The sequence below is a fragment of the Varanus komodoensis genome, unplaced genomic scaffold (assembly GCF_004798865.1).
Source record: "Varanus komodoensis strain SLA01 unplaced genomic scaffold, ASM479886v1 scaffold7_3, whole genome shotgun sequence".
Classification (NCBI taxonomy): Eukaryota; Metazoa; Chordata; class Lepidosauria; order Squamata; family Varanidae; genus Varanus; species Varanus komodoensis.
The window spans coordinates 8,738,617-8,744,768 of NW_025336480.1; positions in this window are offsets into that span (position 1 = coordinate 8,738,617).

The window sequence follows — 6,152 nt, forward strand, 5'->3', positions numbered from 1 at the left end:
TGTTGCTTGTGCCTCAGAAATTCCCTAGAATCATAGAGCAGATCATGCAACATGAATTAAAAGCCACTTCTAAGCAAACGTGGGATAATAGTGTGCCAGGGAAATCCCGCCCGTAGTATGAGCTTGTTTTTGCCTTGTAAGCCATACTAGCAACTGGTCTCGCTTAACCCACAACAAGTTGCCAGGCCGTTTGAATCTGGATGACATGTCCCATGATGGGGACAGGTGGTCAGGCCCTTTATGACAGAGCCACTTGGCACAAGGGGCAAAAGCAAGCAACTCCAGGGAGAGCATTCCTGCCAGCTTCCCCCAAAGTGCCCAAGCCTCCTGTCCCTGCCACAGTTCCAAGTCATTTTTTCTCTGCACAGCTTTTTTCACTGTTTTTTTATTCTGAGATTGTGAAAGCCACTTGTCCTGTCAAACCAGATTTTGTGATTGCAATTTACCCATCCCAGAGAAGTCCCTCCAAGGTACCTTGGAGGGGCTGCTGTGTGGCTTTTAAAAATTTTTAAATCCAAATTAATATTTGCAAAATTTATCTATTTATTGCCACTTGAATGTTAATGGCTACACTGGGCTGGCTAATAGGGAGGGAAGTGCCTGCTGGTGGAGTCCAACAGGTACCCCACCCAGTCTGTTTTTCTAGGTCCCCTCCTCCTCCCTCCCTCCCTGCCCAGGGCCAGTGTGGGGCACAGATGAGCAAGCAGGTAGGTAGATGACCCACTGCTCTTTGGAATTACTTGACACTTGTCAAATTGAACCATCAAATGTGTCAAAAGCCTGAAGAGATCATTGCTGGTGAAAAGGGAGCTACAACCCATCCCCCCTCTACACGATATCTCTGGGATTTGGGGGAGGGACTCTGCCTCCTTAGTTTCTCTTCCATTTTGGCACTGCAAATTGATGGGGATTCTAGGGAGTAATTGCTGCCCCCTCACTTTTGACCCCCTCACAGTCCTCTCTCCAGCAGGTTAGATGAGGCTGCAGTGTGCCTTTTTGGCTGGGGCACAGACCCTGTAGCCATCTATGGACCCACCCAAAAGAAACTTTCTAGTGCCCTCCAAACCCAGCCTAGAAAGCATGCTGTAAAGGGGGCGGGGCCTCAGAAGCGCCGTTAGCAGCAGAATTCCTTAGGGCTTTGGGGGTGGGCAGCTGGTGTTTCTCCAGTGTCCCCTCCATGTTGATGCTATTTCAGAGGTGACACCACCTTAGGAAAAAACAAAATTAGCGGGGATTCCCAAGGGTGTGTGGGAGTAGTGATCTTCCCAGGGGGAATCTCACTTAATTCTGCATGTTCCTGGGATGTTCACACCTTGGGATCAACACCAAAATGGAGGGGACACTGCGTTAGGGATTTCAAAGGGATTTTGCAGCTGCCTTTTCACTGGTAACAATCTCCTAAGGGTGGGTTGGTCCTGCCTGCCCATTAGCTGCACCAGGGGCCTCATTACCCTGCACATATGCAGCAGTTGAAAATGGTAAAGATTTTTGCAAATATTTGGGTTCAATGAACACATGAATAATGATTTGGCCCCCTGGATAGCATCTCCAAGGTACTGCTGGTGGGTCTCAGAGGGGCTGCATCCTATGTATGTGCACGTGAGGGGAACTGCCCTGGCAAGGGTGGGAAATGTTGCCACTCTGAGGGACTCCCATGTTACCACCTTTTCTCAGGTATTTGGCAGCATATCATGTGGTTTTAATCAGTGTATGATGAGATTTAAATCCCACCAACCCCACCCAGCATAGCTAATGGTATGGGATCATGGGAGTTCTTGGATAAAACATTTGGAGGGTCACAAGTTAAAGAGCATGGGGAACAAGATGGAGCCTTTCTATTCTTGGCAGACCAAAGACCATGGGATAGAGCAGTACTGCCTGAGAAGACCTGGTGCCAACTTCTGGGACCTCCTTCTTCTAGGAAGGAATGGAACCCATGCAAAAGCCCATTCCAGCCGGGCCATGGTTCATAGAAAAGCTTTGGGCGGGCCAGGAGGAGACATGGGATCACACTCCACCATCTGTTTCCTGGAGCAAATCATTCCACAGAGCAGGCTTAATTGAGGCTGGAAGCCAGACTGGAATGGATCCAAAGAATCATCAGTTTCATTTAACTGAAATTAAGTTCACTTACTAGCACAGGCCTAAGAACACAAAATTGCTTCATGATTGCCTCAGGTTACGCCACATAGCAACTCACCACTGGTTTGCCAGTATAAGCTAAAATTACATGGCTTTTGCATGACAATAAAACAGGAATATTTGACAGAATACATCTTGAAATTCCCCTTTGATCAAAATATCCATTGACAGAGGTCTTTTTGGTTTTGCAAACAAACAAAAAGAACCCCATTAAAATCAGCCTATAAGGATCAGCCCTGGTTTAGATTCTGGGAAAGTATAATCAGCCAATCCCATGACATATTTACTTCAGCCTTAGTATCTCTAGCAGTCAACAGTGTTATCTAGTGCCAGCAGGGCAGAGCTGACTTTATTTCCTTTGAAGGCTGAAGCTCAGCTCCTTCCTCATTGCTTCCTTGCAGCAGGGCCGTTTATAAGAAATGGAAACAGCTTTGAGCTGACTATGGCTGAAGGAGGAGGGAGGAAGAGTAGAAAAAACTCTGAGAGTCTCACTGCTGGAGCAGCTGGATGCACTTATGCTGACTCATGTGTAGGCAGGCCTTGGCATTCGAATGAGGACATACACATGCAGAGAGTGTCCTCTCCAGCACAAACTGTGGGAAGCTGATATACTAGAAGAGGCAGAGGGAAGCCCGGAGCCAATTGCAGCTCCAGCAAACATTGGCTGTGGCTGCTGCTTCAGCGCTGGCTCCTCCTCTTCAGCTGGTCTTTCTTTTTATTCTGTTTCATAGGCCCCTTATCAGACCCACTTAGCTGAGGGAAGGCATTTGTGCTTTGCAGGGTGGCAACGTGTGTCTCTTTCGACGTTTTGGCCATTGCCCAAAGACAGCAGACTGAGCCTGCAGACACCCTCCATGAGGCTGCCTTTGCCCCTGCCTGCTACACTGGAAGCCTGTCTGTTAACCAGCATAGCCAATGGTGAAGTATAGCATTTACCAAGCATAGCAATGGTAAATGCTGTAGGCAAACACGTCTGGAAAGCCACAAGCTGGCTGCCCCTGTGGGATCTTGTCTGTCTTTCCAGTTTAGGCATAGTCGCTGCTTCTCAGTGTACAGCAAAATGGAGGTCTATGGAGATTTGTAATAGGCAATCTAGGCGACAAGATACAAGGCTGATACCATGAATGATGGGCAAAGGGAAAGGCAATAAAGATTACAGAAAGGAGAAAAAGAGCCCTTAGGAACACACAAAACACAAACAGGCATGCATTTGGAAAAGGCAGTAGAGAAGCTTGGGCATAATTATTGAGGACAAACTTTTTCCAGGGTTGAGTAATTGAGAGAAATGCCATGTTCAAGATGAGAGGACCACAAGCTTTTCTGAGCTGAGAGGCACACTTGGAATTGTGCAAGAGGCTCATGGGTGCAGAACAGTTGCCATGAGGGGCTGCCCATTTATAAAACATTGGCCCATTCATGACTGGTGACAAAATTGTGCATTTTCAGAAAGTAAATGATATAAGAAAATAAACTTGCCCAGGAGCCTAAGCACAAAGCACGCCTCTTCTAAGATAACATTGATTGGGTATAAAACACAACAGCTCACTGCGGACAAGAAGCCATGGCGAGTTGTTGCTCATGCAAACTCAGATGGTTTCCTGGAAGGCGGCTTGTTTGTGAGCAAGAAGCCAGCCCGGCAACCCATGGCTTCTTTGCTTTGTTTCACCCATGATGGGCTGATCTATTTCTGGAGGCTGAATCATATTTTTTTATTTTATTGTATTAGCTAACTGGGACACTGGGAAGGATGGGATATAAAAGCTTTAAATAAATAAATATTGTCTGAAGCCCTTCTTGGCAAGATAACAAATCCTCCTTCCTACACTCACTGGCAGCTACCCCACCAATTCCCAAGTGGGATGTGAGTCTCAACAGTCCCATTTTGTCCACCAGGACTGTGAGTCCCTTTATGCTTCCTATAGTTCTTCTTCTCTTGCAGCCATTTTTTTCTTTTTTTTGTGGCGAGCTCATTTTTCCTTTGGCAGTTCCTAGAAAGTGGTCAAGCGACACATTGGAAGGTTCATAAAATGCGTGCAATCTTATTTTTATTTTATTATTATCTTTATTTTTGACTTGGTTTATCTTGACAACTGTCAAAAGTTGGGCTGTCAAGAGGAACCAAAGCAGTGAGTGGTCTTTTCATGAGAGCGGTCAAGACAAACTGAGTTGAAAATAAAGCTCTTGGCAGTCTTTCTGGGTCGGTGCCTGTGAGGGGTGCTTGCTGTGCTTTAACAGCAAATCCTCACATGTCAGGAATTTCCCAGATAGGGCATGGCAGTTTGGACTCACAATAGTGTGCAACAGAGCACTTACACATTTCTAAGCAGAACAATTTTTTTAAAATGCACTTTTCATGAAAAATTCATCCTCTTGTGTCCAGATCCTCAAGACTTTCTTAGACTCCTCTAAGAATCGTCTCACTTCTCCACCCTTTTCTCATATGCAGGGTGCTTAGAAAAATAGAAGTGTGAACTACCCCTTTTAAGGAAGCCCAGAGGTCTGACAGCTAGCAGGCGAAATGTCAGTTCCTTTTTAAAGGGTTTGCCATGTTTTTTCACAGGGATATATGTACGTCTGCTTGGATGCACATGTCCCTGTTGGGACAGGGGAAACCATGGAGGAACAGGTTGCATGTATGTGTGCTTACCATATTCTCAAAGTACGATCACACTGCTGTGCCTATAGGTGAGAAGCGGAAAACAAGTGGGCTTACTTGCTCTGTCTGGGAATCCTCTGTAAAAGGACCTTAACGGTGCAGGCATGTGGCTTATTAAGTCATGACTTGCAGTTTTTTCAAGGCGTGGAATAAATACCAATCTTTCTTTACTATAAATGTTTTACCAAATACGCTTTAGAATTGCAAGTCCTTCCTGTGTGCAGTCAGGTTATGGTAACACAAACATCACAGATCCAGTAGTTATAAATTCAGGTTCTCAAGTTCCACATTTGAGGAAAGTGTTGTGCCTGTAAGAGTAGAGAGAAAAAAGTAGAGATCAGACTGTTCACCTAGAACAATTACATCATTTTAAAGTGTTGTATGAGCTTGAAATCTAAAGAGCTTGTTTGCTTTCATCCATGTGTTCTCTGCCATCTGAACAAGTGATACTGAAGGCAAAGCAAAACATTGCTGAGTAATGTATAATCCATAGTTCTACATTCTTTTATCTTTGGAATTGTTTTTTTCTGGAAAGGGTGGTGTTGATATGAATTGTGGAAAGCACTACGTGTAAATTTTTTATTCAGCCATGGAAAATAGGGTGTTTGAAGAATTTATTACGTAAGTAATGCCCAGCTCTATCAAATTCTGCTTTCCTCTCTCTCACTCCATCTAATATCCTATTTTTGTTTCTCTAATCAAAGATGCATAAAGGCAGCTTTATCTTTTTAAAATCCTGCCCCCTTGAAGGAATGCTGTTTTCCTTTCCCAATGTGCCACAGTTTCAAAGAAAATTGGAGCAATCCAAAGTCTCGCTGTCCCCAGACATTATTTCCACGTGGCATTGTTCAACTTCATGACATTCTAGAAAAAATGGGAAACTCAGTGGCCCTGCTGTGAATGTTTGTATACATTTTGACTCTGTACAGAGTTGCATTATTTGGAGATGGCATGGCTTAGAGAAGAGGTGAACTGACAGAATGAATTTAGGTCTTGAAAGCAGGCCCACATAATCCTGGTCTTGCTTTTCTGGCAACATTTAGCTCCCATGGGTGCACTCTCTATATCAACCTAAGCCTTTGGCCTAGTGTTTTTGCTCTGAATCCTTAAATATGTGATGCTTTTATAACAAAGTTCAGGCTCAGAGACACTCCTGAAAAGAGTTGCCATGCTTTATGCTTAATGTTTAAAGTGTACTCCAGGACCTAAGGCAAAGCAGGGATGGCTCTAAGCGGACAGATGTACCAAGTGCCTAAGCAAAACACTGTTAGGATGATTTTGATGTTACTACTACAACCATATCAACCCTGACTGCTCTTTAGAAGGTCAGATACTGAAGATGAAACTCAAATAC